Below are 15,311 nucleotides of genomic sequence, written 5' to 3'. Positions count from 1 at the left end.
CAAAGACATGTATCTGATGAACCCTTCAGATATCTCAAAATCCACTTAACTGCCTCCCAATGCTACTTTCCTGGCCTACTCATAAATCTGCTCACAACTCCTACTACATGTGCAATGTCTAGCCTTGTACACACCATAGCATACATCAAGCTGCCAATAACTGAGACATAGGGCACCTTGCTCATACGGTCCCTTTCTTCTTCTATCTTCGGTGACTGATCTTTGTAGTTTGAAATGACTACCCAAGGGTGTGCTCACTGGTTTAGCTTCAGTCGTGTTAAACCTATTGAAAACTTTCTTCACATACTCTAATTGTGAAAGCTTCAATGTATCATTAGCCTTGTCTCTAATGATTCTTATACCAAGGATTTGCTTTGCAACTCCCAAATTCTTCATTGCAAACTGTTTTGACAATTGCTTCTTTAGATCATTAATCTCCTCAATGCTAGACCCAGCAATGAGCATATTATCCACATACAATAGTAAAATTATATAAGAATTGTTAAAGAACTTAACATAGCAACAACGATCAGCTTCACATCTCTTGAACCTAATTCTATGCGTAAAACTGTCAAATTTCTTGTACCACTGTCTTGGAGCTTGTTTTAGGCCATACAAGCTCTCAGTTTGTAGACTAGATTCTCTTGTCCCTAAACAATGAACTCTTCTGGATGAATCATGTAAATGTCTTCCTCCAAGTCACCATGAAGGAATTCCGTCTTCACATCCAACTGCTCAAGATGTAAATTTTCTGTAGCCACCATTCCTAGTACCAGATTGATTGTTGACATCTTCACAGCTAGAGAAAATATTTATGAGTAGTCAATGCCCTTCTTTTGTTGGAACCCTTTGACAACTAATCTAGCCTTCTAACACTTGCTACCATCATGCTCATTCTTTATTCTGTATACCCACTTGTTGTGCAAAGTTTTCTTTCCTACTGGTAATTCAGTTAATTCCTATGTCTAATTCTCCAACAAGGAATCCATCTCATCCTTCATGGCTAACTCCCATTTAGTTGAATTTTCATCATGCAAGACTTCATCATAACATTCTGGCTCACCACCATCAATCAATAGGAGATAATTTAGAGCAAGTGAATAACGCTGTAGAGGTCTAATGGTCTTGGAAGATCTACGAACTTCAGCTATAGGTGTACTTTGATCTACCTGTGAATCTACATTCTCCTTATCCTCTTCACCCCTTTTCTGGATAGTAATTTCAGTCAATTCATCTAAGTTGACAAACTCAAATTTCTTTTGAACTATCTCTGTAGCATCTGACACTATAGTTGACCTGTCCTTGTACATAAACTGTTTATTAAATATCACATTTCTACTTCTGATGATTTTCCTATTTTGTTCATCCCAAAACCTATAGCCAATAAAAAAACATATTTTAGACTTGCATTAAGTTTATTACAAGCATCAAAATTAATATGAACATATAAAACACAACCAAAAATTTTTAAATGAGAAAACTTTACCTCTTTACTGTTCCAAACCTCCTCAGAAGTCTGAACTCCATGGGAACTAATGGTCCTCAGTTTATCAAGTAAGCTGCAATGCTAATAGCATCAGCCCAGAAAGTTTCTGGTAGTCCAGCATGCAACCTCATACTCCTAGCACGCTTATTGAAAGTTCTATTCATGCGCTCGGCCATACCATTCTACTATTGTGTCCCAGGAATGGTCTTCTCCATCTTAATTTCTTATGCAACACAATACTCACTGAACCTTCCATCTATGTACACTACAAGAAATCTGGGTTTAGGCGACGTTTGTAAAACGTCACTAAAAACCCCAAAAACGTCACTATAACCACAAATGGCCTACAGCGACGTTTTTTTTTGTGACGTTCGAAAACGTTGCAATAGAGCGGTCGCTATAGGTCTATTGCGACGTTTCGAAAAACGTCACCATATGGTACTCTTTAGTGGCGTTCAGAAACTTTTAGTGACGTTTTATAAAACGTCACTAAATAATATAACATTTTCGTTCATGATGTAAGAAAATACATTTAGCGACATTTATAAAACGCCGCAAATAATCACACCAATAGCGACGTTTCGAAAACGTCACAAAAGCATTTGCCTTTTGCTTTTTAGTGATGTTTTTAAAACGTCGCAAAACCTACTCATTTTAAAAAAAAAAAATATTAAAAATGCTATATAAAACTATTGAAAATTCAATAATAACTAACATATGCTTGCAATAAGCTTGTAATAGATCAAATAGACCTATCATCATTATTCCACAATATCAAATGTTCAATGTTAATGAGTCATGGTGGTTGAGAATTTAGTAACAATAAAAAAAAAAAAAAATATATATATATATATATATATATACACATATAAAGAGCATTTAGTTGAGATTATTTACACATTAGTGGGTAGTGAGCTTTTAAAAAAAATTAATTTCAAGCTAGCTAAACCACAAAACTAATAACAAAAAAAATTCAAAATCTACATACTACAGAAAAATTGTAGGAAAAAAAAAAAAAAACCAAGATTTACAAACTTGTACATAAACTTACAATGATTTAGCCTTTGATGCTCAAGTCTTTTTGCTCAAAAATCCAAATTTGAATAAGAGTTTTCTGTACCAAACTCCAACCAAAACAAGCAAACAAAAAAAATTAGCACAAAAGTTTCATGACCTATTAAAGAAAAACTAAATCAAAGCAAATTCATAAGCCAAAATACAAAGACTCCAGACCCATTAAAGAAAAACCAAATCAAAGCAAACCCATAAGCCAAAACACAAAGACTTACACTTTAAAGAAACTTGAACACCAAAAAAGAGGGAAAAAAAGAATGGTAGTGGCAGTGGGTGGTGGCTAGAGAGGGAAGAACTCGTACATCATTGGGTTGGCGGTGGCGGCAATGGGCTAAGTGTGAAGAAGTGATAAGGGGGGGGAGGGGGGAGAATATGGAAGTAGGAAGGGAAGTTTGTTTGAGAAAGAAAAAGAATGATAAGAAAGAAAAATGACTGAAAAAACGTGTAAGGAAAGGAGACCAAAAAAAAAAAAGGACAAAATGGTGGGAACTTTCCCACTTAGTGAAATTTTGAATGGGGAACATATAGCGATGTTTTGAAAACGTCACTATATCTTTATCCAAAACGTCGCTATATGTTTATCCAAAACAAAAAGAAGAAACGGTGGGAACTTTCCCACTCAGTGAAATTTTGAACGGGAGAAGGACAAAAATTTTGGGGAAACATATAGCGACGTTTTCAAAAACGTCGCTATATGTTTATACAAAACGTCGCTATTTGTTTCCCCAAATTTTTTTGGAAAATATGGTCTGAGTTCTTTCAAAACTATAGTGACGTTTTCTAAAAACGTCGCTATAAACAAAAAATACGTCACTAAAACTGTACCTTTTGCGGCATTTTAAGAAACGCTGCTATTGTTTATGGTTACAACAACGTTTTTGGAAAAACGTCGCAAAAGGATCACTCTTTAGCGACATTTTTCAAAAACGTCACAATATACTATTTATAGTGGCGAATTTAAAAACGTCGCTAAAAAAAACGTCGCCTAAATCCAGATTTCTTGTAGTGGTACTCTCCTCCATTATCTGACCTCAAATATTATACTTTCAAACCTATTTCTGTCTCAACCATGACCTTCCACTTCTTAAAAATTTCAAATATAACAAATTTATTTTTCAGAAAATAAACTCATACATTTCTGCTTGAGTCATCAATGAAAGTGACGTAGTACCTTGAACCTCTAAAGGATGCAATCGGAGAAGACCCCCACAAATCAGTGTGTACTAACTCCAATTTTTTAGCCTTTAGTATCCTGCCAGTTTTCAAGAAGCTCGCCTTTTTCTGCTTTCCTAAGATGCAACTTTCACACATGTCAAGATCAATGGACTTCAATTCTGGTAGTTTTCCTTTTGATAGCAGCATCTTCATCCCTTTTTCACTCATGTGACCAAGTTTGTGGTGCCATAAGCTTGTATCAGTACTTGCTTTAGCAACTGCAATTGTGTCTCTTGGACTTGAGGTCATATATAGAGTACCAGTCCTTTTTCCATGAGCCAATACTCTGGCTCCCTTTGTAATCTTTCAAGTACCACCAACATATAGTATTGCATGCCCTTCATCATCAAATTGTCCAATAGAAATCAAATTCCTCCTCATGTTAGGAGTATGTCGAACCTTCTCCAGTAATCAAACAGACCCATTGGGCAACACTATACAGACATTTCCCATACCCACAACATTCAAGGTTGCACCATCAGCCAAATACACCTTACCAAAATCACCTGCAGCATAATTTTGTATGATTTCTCGGTGTGGAGTGGTATGAAACGAAGCTCCTGAGTCCAAAACCCAATCATCAAGTGGACTGTCTTCTACAAAAAGTAATGCATCATGTATCTCTTCTGTTACAGCATTAGCAAAATCATCTTCATTCTTCTTCTTAGGACTTTTGCATTCCTAATGTGACTCGTCTTCCCACAATTCCAGCATTGTATACTTGTTGGCCTGATCTAGATTTAATTTTATTCCGATTAGAATTTCTGGATTTTGATCTACTCCGATTTGAATTTTTGTCATTACCTCTGCCTCTTGTCTCAAGGTTTAGGGCAGAACCCAATCCTAAGGTTTCGCCTACATCTCTTCTGTGAATCTCCTCAGCCAGAATTAAATCTCGTATGTCATTGTACTTCAACTTTTCTTTTCCTGTTGAATTGCTTACTGCCATCCTCATCATTACCTCCCAACTGTTTCGCAAAGAAGCTAAAACAATCAGTGCACAAATCTCATCATTAAAATCAATTTCTATAGACGACAATTGATTTGTGATGGTGTTAAATTCGTTCAGAAGTTGTACTATTGATGCATTCTCTGCCATCTTAAAATTGAATAGTTTCTTCATTACATACACCTTGTTGTTTGCTGACGGCTTTTTATACATGCCAGACAAAGACTTCATCAAATCTACTATGGTTTTCTCCTTTACAACATTATGTGCAACAGACCTAGACAGAGTTAACTTGATGGCTCCCAGTACCTATCTGTCAAGGAAAGCCCATTCATCATCCTTCATAGTTGCAGGTTTTGACCCTAGAAGCTGTAGATGCAACTTCTTCCCACAAAGATAATCCTCAATTTGCATTCTCCAGAATATAAATTCTATGCCATCGAACTTTTCTATTCTAGACGCCTTTCCTGCTTCCACTGTCATTGCTCCCACTCAAACCTAACCCTAGGCTCTGATACTAGTTATAAGGAATTAAACCAAAATTCCCAACCCTGGGAGAAACAAAGAATAGAAAAAACACACACCAAAGAAAAATAATCACACGCACAAGACAGTATTTACGTGGTTTATGTCCACGGAGTTGCAGGGATTTCACTATTATCAGGGAAAAATACAAAGTGAGGTAGTACAGTTTTTCTCACTCTCAAAAATGACAACAACAAACCATAATCACAAAAACAACTGTCGGCCCAAGCCTCCACTACATGGACTAAGCCTCAGAAAATCTTCCATTATAAACAACGTAACATTATTTCGAGTAAGGTTGGGTCGTCAACTAGATCAAACACAACTAGGTTCCACAAAATCCAACAGCCAGGAGCATTGAACAAGCTAAGGGACTTGTTCGAAATACAAGCATGTCAGTTCTTGTACTCTTGCATGCTATGTTGCCTTTGTTTAGATTTTGGTTCTGCCTTAGACAACATTACATCTTTTCAACCCATCAAAGACTCTAACTACATAATCTCCAATAGGAGTGCTTTCAAACTGGGATTCTTCCACCCTGTAAATTCTACCAACCACTACCTCAGAATATGTTATAATATAAAGTCTGTTCTACTTGCCCAATGGGTAGCTAACAAAGAGAAACCCCTCAAGGATTCTTTTGGGGTTCTTACTATATCTAAGGATGGAAATCTTGTGATATTAGATGGACAAAAGGAGATTCTTTGGTTATCAAATGTTACAAACTCTGTTGCCAATTCAAGTGCCCAGCTTTTAGATTCGGGGAACTTAGTCTTACGAGAAAGAACTACAGGACAATCGTACTAATGTACGAACTGGTGAGAAAGTGCAATTTTCATGATGGAAAAGCCCTTCTGATCCATCCATTGGAAGCTTCTCCTCTGGTATTCAACCTCAAACTCGAAGTCTTGTTCAAATATTCATTTGGAAATACGGTAGCCCATTTTGGCGCATTGGCTCATGGATCTCTAGGAGCTCTATTGGAATACTAGAAATGAATTCTATATATTGTGACGGATTTTGTCTCACAGAGGATCAAGATGGAACATATTATTTCAATTGTTCTTATGTGGGTAGTTCTTTGTTTCATTATGTCATGACTAAAGAAGGAGATATACTGGCAAGATATTGGGATTTTGAGAAGGACGATTAGGAGATCTTGTGGAATACTGTGAAGAGTGAGTGTGATGTTTATGATATGTGTGGGGCATTTGGAAGTTGTAATTCACAAAGTTCACCAATTTGTAGCTGTTTACCTGGGTTTGAATCAAAGAACACAAAAGAATGGAATAGAGGAAATTGGACTAGTGGATGTGTAAGGAGGACATCGTCGTCACAGTGTGCGGTGGTGAACAGTAGCATTGAAGCCGTCAAAATGGATGGGTTTATAAAATTGAAGAGGCTGAAGGTGCCAAACTTTACAGATTCATTACCTGCTCATGAAAATTTAGGAGGTTTATCTCTACTAAAATTGAAGACTATTGCAGACAACAGTGTTCAGAGAATTGTTCTTGTATGGCTTACGCATATGATAATGGCACTGGTTGTATGTCATGGACTGGAAGCTTAATTGACATACAGAAATTTTCCAACGGCGGAGTTGATCTTTACATTTGTGTTGCCTATTCAAAACTTGGTGAGTTAGTTTTGTTATCATTGTCTAGATTTTAAGTTTTCAAAATTAAATAAAAATGAGAGGAGAGCAAACTCTCTTGCTAACGTTGGATTTCTGTAATGAATTTGTTTGGAAAGCTATTAATTCATATTTTAATTTTGATAGAGAAATTAAGAAAGGAAGATTTTGTTCATCTTCCACTTCTCCATTTATTTGGGAGATTGAAAATTTTTACACTTTTAAACTTCTATAAATAGATTAAAACACATCAACAGTGTGCACAATATTTGCAGAAAAAATAATTTTAATTGAATAAATTTTTTAGGCCTTAATTAAAATTTTTGCACCATGAGAGAGATAGAAAATGCATTCTATTGACCAATACAATGACCTTAATTTTTTTTTTTAAAAAAAATTTGCCAGGTGGGTGGCCTTGTTGTTATTATTATTATTATTATTTTGCATTTGGGGCTTTAGCCCATTTAATTGGCCTAATGGTTGAGCTACCACTGCTCACAAGCTAATGAAATCCTTGTAACATAAAATTTATTTGAATAAAAAATGGAAAGGAAAATAACATTTTAGTAATCTATTTTTGTTTGTATTGATACTTGATAGATAGCTAAAGTCTTGATAATTATTTGTTGTGTGCAGCCAATAACAGTGAGTTTATATAATATAGAAATGGAAAAAGAAAACAAAAAATTATACACACGAATACGAAAGTAGTATATAGAGTTTTTTAAGCAAGCTTATAATATATTACATAACCTAAGTACTACTACAAAAGGGCCTAACCGTTGTAGTAGTAGCATAGTGTTATAAGAATGCTTATAATATATTACGTAACCAAAGTATCACTTCAAAAGGGTCTAACATTTGTAGTAGTAGCCTGAACTCTAACTCACACAACCAATGTGAGATAAACATCTCTATTTTTTTTTTTTTTTAAACTGTAGTCCTTATTAGAACACACAAACACAAAAGTAGTATATAGAGTTTTTTAAATAGGATTATAAAATATTACATAATCAGAGAACCACTAATAAAGGGCCTAACCTTTGTAGTGGTAGCATGGGATTAATAAGGAAATCGCTATTAAAAGACTATTTATTTAACACCGTTTTGCAATCTGTTTTGTTTGAATAAGTGTTATACATTTTTTACCCTTCTAATTTACAGATAAAATGGGAGATGTAAAAAAAGTTATCACAATCAGTGTGATCATAGGAGAAATTTTCATTTCCATCTGCACTTTTTACTGTGGAGAAGGATGGCCAAACAAAAAGGTAATTATATTCACACTTAAATTAAATTAGCTCAGTGGACTAGGAAAGGCTGTTGTATATTACATTACTCACTACTATGGTGAACAATAGCAAGGAAAAATAAAGCGATGGAGATCTTATTTTAAAACAAAGGGGAATCACAACAAAATTTTAGTAGTGACAACTTGGCCCAAGTCAAAATCTAGGAGCTACCGCGCTATTCAATGTTGAGAAGCTAGCTAAGGCAACAAACAACTTCCATTTATCTAACAAGCTTGGGCAAGGTGGATTTGGTCCGGTTTATAGGGTAATGGATCCTTCCTCGTGATGATGCACAAAATCATTAGTGAGTTGATCGAATACATGCACGGTGATTGAAGGTACCTGAATAACAAAACGGTGAAAAACCTACAGAGAGCACCAGTGGAATGCTAGCCAAAGACCCTTCAAAGATTAAGTTAGTAATAGAAGAATTTCCAATAACTCCAAAAGTGTAAAAGCTAGAAATTGCATGTACCTTGGAGAAAAGGATGCTTGGCACTTATATAGTGGTGTAGGGCTTACTAAGATCCCTTGAGCGTAGGATCTTACCTTGTAGGGAAGATACAAAGTTAATGCTTCGATATCTTTGGACTTAATTTCCCATATTTGGAGGACGTGATTATGTGAGGATCTTTGGATGTGGTGCACAAGTTCTTTCCATATGGGTATACATAAATGCAAAACACATAATTGACATGGGACTATGTACAATTAGTCATCGGCATGGAGACATTCATCATGCCATGGGAGACATGAAGAATCCTTAGGTATCCAACGATACTGATGATTCAGGCGACATGAGTGGAGAGCTTGACTATGCCAACACGGTATTATCCCATTGAGAGCTTAGTGACCAATGGTTCTTTAGAGACCGAAGACTAATGCTAAGAGGAAGAATCAAGGGTATTAGCAAAATTTCTAAGTTAAAAATATTCCTTATCAAAAAAAAAAAAAAAATGGTGATTTGGAAATTTGTGGGGTGTCTAAAGATTATGTGGCAAGCTCTTATGAAGTCAAAAAAAAAAAAAAAAATCAAAGGCTTCGATTATCAATATATCTATATATACTTTAAAACCAAAACCTCTGACTTTTTTTTAAAACTTTCTAAGAGCTTGCTTCATAGGATTTGAAGCTCTCACAAATTTCCACATCATCAATATTTTATTTTATTTTTTTATATTTTAATTTTAAAACCAACCTTTCACGATTTACATTTCCCATCCCCTCTCTCCTCCGTCTTTGTCTTCTGTCTTTCTTCACCCTACCACTCTCATACGCAAACACAACACGATAATATCTTGCAATGGCATGACCATGGTTGCCATCTCCGACCCAGCTATTCTTTTTTTGGTTGAAGTCAAGGAAGCACCCTAGAAGTTCAAATACTACCACCAGAGTTGTTATTAAGGTTTTTCAGTTTATGGATTTTGTAAAGCATGGAGAGACAGAACAGAGGGTTGCCTCCACCAACCTACCATTGTTAGAGAGCTAAACACTATGGGTAATACCCTAAAATTCAATCAAACACTCTATTTCCTTACCTTATTCTTTTGCATTGTAAAATTGACTTTTTTTTTTTTTTTGTTTGTTCTTTCGGTTGATGCTGATTACTATCTTGATTTTAACAATAAAGTCTTGAAACACACATATTTTTACTTAGTGAGGTGTTATACTAATAGCATATTATTGATATGGAAGACAACACTGGAGCTTGCAACACAATCTAGAGATAATAATGGTCGATGGGTTAACGTTGTGGGTAACTACCAATACTCCCACTTGGACCTTTAAGGGAGCCCTTGAGTTGACTGCACTGAAACGGGCAAATGTTGCTGTCATCCATAATGCAAACCTGGTATGCAACATGACTAACCTTTTTCAGTTTCTCTTTTAAAGTAATTTGTCTTCAATGGACATTGCTCATTTTGATTAGCATGTATTTAGCTACTTTAATTCTGTCATATGCAAACTTAGTAATAATAGTTTAATTTTGCACATTTATATCATTATTAGAAAGCATTATCATACTTATTTTGAGTTAATTCATGCATTTTATAATTGGTTTTGGAATAATGCTAAATAATCAATTTTGTACTTAATTGAATTTTAATGCATGAATTTGTCTTTTGTATGATAATAAAATTAAATAAGTGGATTTGTGCAAAGAAAAAAGCTAATGGACTTTAATTTTACAAGGGCCATGATGAAGTCAAAGAAGGCTAACCAAATTAAATTTAAGTCCAATTGGAGCAAGGAATCAAAGGAAATTTGCACTTAATCCAAGTCCAATTCAGATTTGGATTCCAGCTTGCACACCAGTTAGTATTTGGAGCATAAATTTCGGCACAGATGTCCAATCGAGATGATTCAAGTTGGGCTGGAAAGCTAACTTAAAGTGCTACAACTTTGTAGTTTACCAAAAGTCCTAATTCTGAATTTAAATGGGCCAAAAAAGCCGGTTTGAAGCCTAAAAACCTGGGATTTCCTCCAAACGGAAATTCAATTTGTAATAGGATTCCTTGACCTATTTATAGGCTCTTTGGGGCAAAATTCAGAGGAGAGCTGCTGTAGAACATAATTTAGGTTTTCTTAAAGTTTCTTTACAATTTTTAGAGTTTTATTTGTGTTATGGCTTGCTAGAAGCCTTGCTAAGGCAAGGGGTGAAACCCAACCATTTATGGGTATGTTCTTAACAATTATTCATTGGTTTTAATGCTTCTGTTTTTATGTTTTTGATTGTTTTACTCATCTAGAAAAGTGTTTAGTTCTCTATAATCCTTTGATTTATCGTAGACTCCCGGCACGTTAAATACTTAGTATTCCCTACGAACTAATTCACTAGTTTTGTTTTGCCTAAAATCAATTAATTGCCTGAAACTACCTTAGACAATTAATTCTTGAGTTTTTAATGTTAAATCATCCAACTAAAATCATCCTTTGTATGAATTTTAGTTGAGTTATAAAATAAATATTGTTAAGACTATTAATAGATGTGTTGTATGTGGATCCCTAAACCTTAGCACCTTAATATAAATCATCATTTGTATGAATTTTAGTTGAGTTATAAAATAAATATTATTAAGACTACTAATAGATGTGTTGTGTGTGGATCCCTAAACCTTTTATTTTCACTCAATTTAAATTACCTTTACCAAACTACCAAAAATCTCTTTAGTTAAACTTATTATTTTAGTTTTATTCTCTTGTGGTTTGCTAATCAATTCCCTTTTCCCTATGGATTCGATCTCGGACTTACCGAGTTATTACTTCGTGACAATCCTGCACTTGGGAGTATTATTTAAGTCGCAGCACTTACATTTAAAACATACTTGGTATCTATTGAAATAATTAAGGTTGAATTTTGATCTTGGGTTTGAGACACAGTCCTGTCTATGCAAATAATCTTTGACTCTAATTTTCTCCCCTAATAATAAAGTAGCATTTTTGCAGTTTTACATGTGTCAATTTTAGGTTATTTATGACAAATAAGGTTTAAAATTGTAGTGGTCATTAATCTGAGCATCCATTTGATATGAGTAGGAGGTTTAAAATTTTAAAACTTTTACCCTAGTCTTTCATAATTTTTCATGGAGTCCAAGTGGTATGTAGTTACTTTTGAGGATGAATTATGATGGATAATGATAAGGATTTAGATTAGTGTTTGTAGCTACTACTTCTATTGGATATTACAATGAATTTTAGTTACATAAATGTATTGATTGACCTAAGAAAGCTTCTTTTCCCAAGTTTCTCAATTGGATGGGTTATGTCAATTATGATCCGAATACAAACAATAATTTGAAAAAAAAAAAATCCTTGTTTTAGGAATCCTCGTTTCAGGAATCCTCGTTTCGGATGAGTGATAAAGGGAGGGAAGTGGATAGTGCATACGAATTGCAAGTCTCCATTAACAAGAGAAAATATATATTGATTCTTTCTATTTCCTTCTAAATGAATTATTTTTTAGTTATGAATTCTCTTAATTTACAGATAATATCTTCAAGTGGAGATTAGAAGTTGTACACTAAAGATTCTGTGTTGCCATTGTGTATAAAGACAAACCACACCATTGTTTATGACAACGGTTAAGTGAGAGAAAGGGTGTTTATAACTTATTTGGATAAATTTAGTAATAAAATTATCTCTAAAAAATATTTAAATCTTTAAATTATTATCCCTAATGTTTGTTATAAGTTTTTTTCTTTTATATTAGAAGCTGTGTGAGCTCTTATTTGCTCAAAAAACGAGGCAAAACAAGGAGATTGCTCAAGGTCAAATAAAATTTTGCAAAAGTAGCTTACGAAAAGTTGTATTCTCTTAATATTTTTCCTCCTTTAATATTTTCCTTCTTTGTGCTTGTGTAGAATATAAGTATCACCTAATATTCTAGGCTACAGAGTATAAGAAATATATTTATTAAATATAAAATGATATATATATATATATATATATATATATTGGTTAAAAGCAGAGTTTTGGGCCCTCAGGGATGGGCTGATCCTAGCTACCCAACTCAGTATCCAAAATCTGGAAGTTGAACTAGATGCAAAAGTTGTTGTGGATTTGATTAACTCTAACTCCCAATCTAATGCAGCATATACGTCGCTCCTGGTTGATTGTAGGCTATTGCTAAACAGAATCCCTCTTGCCAGGGTGAACCATGTGTTTCGGGAAGCAAACCATTGTGCTGATGCTCTTACAAAGAATGGATGCACACTAGAGGAAGCCTTTTGTGTTTTTGATTCTGCCCCACCCTTTGTTAAGGAATTGTTATGTTCAGATGTAAATGGGGTTAACTATTGTAGGCTCTCAGCCACGAACCTAGCCATTTTGGCTTCCATAAAATGATATATTTGCCAATCAAGATTTGTATAGAGGAAGCATTCATTTATTATATATTTTTTTGTTTGTCTACATATTTTGTAGTAATTGTATACAATTTTTTAATTTTCCTTTAATGTTTGATTATATTTCAAATATAATTATACATTTTTAGTACACTTAAAGTCTGTATATATATATATATATATATAAATTTTCAAAAAGTATCTCGTGCATCACACAAGTTAGAGACTAATATAGTATTTATAGATAAAACTAAAGTCTCTGACCAATATTTGATTTCATAATAACTTGCTGCATAAGCTTTAGAGACTCCACAATATTCCACATCACTAGTTTTTATTTTTATTTTTTTTAAGTTCTATTTTTTTCATTGTTATGGATACCATTCCGTTCTAGCCGGAAAATTTCATACCGGCAAATAAACTGGAACGGCAAGCCCCTCTATTCCACCTCGGGTAAGATTTCGGCCTGTTCCGGTGTGTTTCGGCAGTTCCGGGCTGTTTCGGTTAATTTCGTCCGAAATAAAAAATTCGGCCGGTATGAGTTTGTTGCACAGAAAGTTGAACTTTGGAGTTTTGGATCTGCATAACAGACCAAAATCGATCCCATCGTTCCTTTCCACAAATACACTGTAGTCTTTTGCTTCATAAGATGAGTTGTAGAGGAATAACAGTATCAAAACTAGAGGAATGTTGTGGCTCACGCAGTCATGCTTAACAAATCTGGATATCCATCAGAGAGAGAGAGAGAGAGAGAGAAAAGACTTGAGAGGAAAACTGAGATAAGTTGCGTGTGAGAGTTAAAAAATAAAAAGAAAGATGAAAGTCATGAAAAGGTAAGATAGTGTGTCAGTTTTAACGTGTAGATCTCATAAAAGATGGGATAGAATTCAAAAGTGAGTAGTGTAAATATCAAGGAGTTAGATACAGTAGACGTGTGTGGATTAGAGAGAACAAATTAAAAATAGGAAGAAAGTGAAATATGGTGGGTGAGAAAAATTATAATAATATAAAAAGTTGTAAATAGAGTTGGCTTGGGCGGTGTGCTTTAGTCAAATTATGAAGCCACTGTCCAGGCTTACTTCAAAATATTTGCCTTTGCATTAAAAAAATTAATTAGTATTTTAATTAAAATAATAATATTTTAAATGAATTAATTAGATTAATCTTAAAATAACAAATTTTATAAATGTATGAAAATATAACTTTTATGTTTTTTTTAGTATAAAAAGTAATAGGATATGAAATTATATATATATATATATATATATTATTTTTTTGGAATCCAAAACATCCTAAAACGGTACACTAAAATTATCTGGTACCGAAATATTTCGTTTCACTAGACAAACCGAAACAGGGTCCGAAACGGTATTCATAACAATAATTTTTTTTTAGTGCATAAAAACAATCCGATTGTTTTCAAGAACACGTTATACCTCTTTACATTTTCGCCTGGCTCAAATGCACAGCTTCTGTCCCTGAGGCAGAACCTTTACCTTTCACCTCTCTCTCCCTATCAGTCCCCTCAAACCCTTCTCTCTTCGTTGTTCCCCTAGCCTCAACCTGTCTCCACGCCAGCAGCCAGTCTCCTACAATTTTAATCTCTATCTCACTCTGCCCGTCAAGTTGTGATTGACTTTTTCAAGTTGTTAAAAAATTACCAATAAGTTTTTCCCACCATCTATTGAGTTTCAAAATCAACCAAAGCCTTCCCATAAAAAAAATTAAGCAAAGCCTTAATGTTGGTACGGTCTTACCTAGCCCATCACGATTCCAATCACGATAACCCTAAATTATAAATATCACCATGTATTGTTATAACTCAAGGAGTTATTGTTTTCTATTATGTATTCTTAGCTCTATTGTATAATTGTTGCTATGCTTGTTTTTTGATTTGTTAGGAATTTAAGTTTCCCATCATCTTTAATGCTTATGTACCTTGCACGTTAGAGGTTTTCTCTTGCTTTAAATATTACAATCTACTATGTTTTCATATTGTTGTACATGGTCAGGTCAATTGACAATAGAGAAATATCTTTCTCAAACTAACATTCTTCCTAGACTTAAAAAGTTTTATAATTCATTGAAATACCTTTTGTACAAGGTTAGGTCATCAAATTTCCCTATTTAAAGAGATACGAACATGCCAGAATGCTCAAGTTTTTTAATGTCAGAGCTCAAGCTTTAGGGAAATAGTTTTACGATGTTTTCATCGCCATAGAGTAGCCAAGGTGTGGGGAACCATGCCATTATGTGTTATGTGGACATGTGATATGAAAGAATACACTCA

The sequence above is a fragment of the Quercus lobata genome, chromosome 5 (genome assembly GCF_001633185.2).
Source record: "Quercus lobata isolate SW786 chromosome 5, ValleyOak3.0 Primary Assembly, whole genome shotgun sequence".
Classification (NCBI taxonomy): Eukaryota; Viridiplantae; Streptophyta; class Magnoliopsida; order Fagales; family Fagaceae; genus Quercus; species Quercus lobata.
Note: the sequence above shows the minus strand (reverse complement) of the source record.